This window comes from Montipora capricornis, chromosome 7, assembly GCF_036669925.1.
Source record: "Montipora capricornis isolate CH-2021 chromosome 7, ASM3666992v2, whole genome shotgun sequence".
Lineage (NCBI taxonomy): Eukaryota > Metazoa > Cnidaria > Anthozoa > Scleractinia > Acroporidae > Montipora > Montipora capricornis.
The window spans coordinates 16,785,590-16,788,089 of record NC_090889.1 but is presented as its reverse complement, the minus strand read 5'-3'; the positions used below and the strand labels follow the sequence as shown (position 1 = coordinate 16,788,089).

Below are 2,500 nucleotides of genomic sequence, written 5' to 3'. Positions count from 1 at the left end.
CAAAGATCATTTTTTGGTGTTTTTAAGTCATACAATAAATCCTTTATTGACCAAGCTTGTTCGGTCAAGATGGCTGCATATTGGCCTCGTTCTTTTTTTGTGTGTTTATGGCCTCTCGACTTCTTCTCGGTCCATAAACACGCAAAAAAAGAACTTGGCCAATATCCAGCCATCTTGACCTCACGCTTGGTCAGTGACCCATATTTATTATATGACTAGCTCCGTGAGCGGGCAAGATGAACCAAATCGCGCGCTCTGATTGGCTACCCGAGCGGGCAAGATGGAGCGATACTGCCCGCTCGGGATTTCTCGCTTGGTCCCGCAAGATCAAAGATCATTTTTTGGTGTTTTAAGTCATATAATAAATCCTTTATTGACCAAACTTGTTTGGTCAAGATGGCTGGATATTGGCCTCGTTCTTTTTTTGCGTGTTTATGGACCTCGACTTCGTCTCGGTCCATAAAAACGCAAAAAAAGAACTTGGCCAATATCCAGCCATCTTGACCTCACGCTTGGTCAATAACCCATACATCTTGCCTTGTACTTGTATGCGCTGTTGATTCGCGCGTTTAAACCGCCTAACGAGAGCATGTGTAAACATTCTCGCGCTTATACTGGCTCTTATGTTAATTCCTGCGTCGTACGAGTAAGCCGGTCGAATTTTGCCGGCAAAAATTAGCATCCTCGAACTTTCACCGCCTCAGTATTTCAGATACCATACAGCTCCTTAGACCCTCTAATTTCATTGAATTCCTTTAGGACGAAGTTCTATTGTTTTTAGGGTTAGGGTCAATCGTTGATTTGTTGCTCGTTTTGCTGCGTTGTCGCTGCAAATAAAATGAAGTTGCTGCAAATAAAATGAAGTTGCTGCAAATTAAAAAAAAAGGGTGCTGCAAATAAAATATAGTTGCTGCAAGTTTAAAAAAGAAAAAGGTGCTGCAAATAAAACAAAAGTGCTGCAAATTAAATAGAGTTACTGCAAATTCAAAATAGTTGCTGCAAATTAAAACATCAAAAGCATGCGCGCGCACTGAAGGAAGGACAGGTAAAAAACACAGGTCACAGGTCACAGGTCCCATAGACCTTATTCATAAATGGCGGTCAATTTATGATTCTTTTGTCCAAGTGCAAATTAGCCTACCAAGCCTCGATACCATACAGTGATTGAAAAGAATTCTTGCTCTAAAATGAGGCTTGGTAGGCTAATTTGCACTCGGACAAAAGAATTATAAATGTGACCGCCATTTATGAATAAGGTCTGTGTCCTGGTCATTGTTTTTATCTTTATTCAACCTTTATTCAAGAAATTAAAGTCCTGCAACGGGTTACCATCACGCAAGACGCCTAAATAAAATGAATAAAAAATTCCATTAATAATAATAATAATAATAATAATAATAATAATAATAATAATAATAATAATAATAATAATAGGCATCAATCATTATGCAATGTTATAATACATCATTGACTAAAATACTCGAATAAAACTTTTTTAAAACGATCCGAGGACTTGATGTTAACAATTTCACTTGGCAACGCGTTCCAGTCCTTGACAGTTCTACAAAAATAATTATTCTTATAAGTCTCAGTATTTGGCAGCAGTTCAATAAACTTGTTTTGGCTAGAGTTCCTTAAAAGTCTTCTGCGCTTCGTAACATAGGCTGGGAAGACCAGGCCACCATCACCATCAATTTCTTTGTGGAACAAGGTCAAACGCGAGATTGTTCTTCGCTCCTTCAGGGGTATCCAGTTTAATTCGTTCAAGAGGTTTGTAACTGTTCCTGGTTCCCGCGTGTAACAGTTTTTAACGAAGCGTGTGGCTCTTCTTTGTACTCCCCCTATTTGTTTAACATGTTTTTGAAGTCTGGGTCCCAAACTGAGGTTGCGTATTCCACGTGAGGCCTCACAATGGCTTTGTAGGCCGCCTCTTTCACTCCCTCGGGACAACTACTCAGGTTTCGCCGAAAAAATCCGAGTGATAGATTAGCCTTCATAACTTTGTTATTTACATGCTGACCCCAATCGAGGTTTCTGGACAATTCTACGCCTAGGTAAGGATGGTGGGTGACCGAATCTAGAACTTTTCCCATGAGGACATAGTTAGACTCAACAGGATTTTGCTTCCTCGATATTCTTAAGAAGTGGCATTTGCTGGGGTTAAAATTCATTTGCCATTTCTGGGCCCATTCTTGGAGTGCTGTTAGATCTGACTGCAGTTTGGCGGCATCATTACAAGACTCAATAGTGCTGTAAATCAAAGTATCATCAGCGAAAAGACGCATCCTAGAGGTACAATTTTCTTCTAGGTCGTTAATGTATAAACGAAACAAGAGAGGACCTAGAACTGTCCCCTGAGGGACCCCTGATAGAACTGGCACGTCCGAAGAGTTGTACCCATCAACGACAACTGACTGGCTTCGACACGTAAGCCATTGTGTTAACCAGGTGTTAAGAATGCCACTTATGCCATAGTAGCGCAGTTTCATTACGAGGCGCT

The 2,500-nt window shown here is 40.5% G+C and overlaps 1 protein-coding gene across 1 annotated transcript in view; it reads left to right on the top strand.

The window, feature by feature from the left end:
- The window catches only part of LOC138057481 (uncharacterized), a 22,186-nt gene that overhangs the window by 8,404 nt on the left and 11,282 nt on the right, over positions 1-2,500 (top strand). The window lies entirely within an intron of this gene.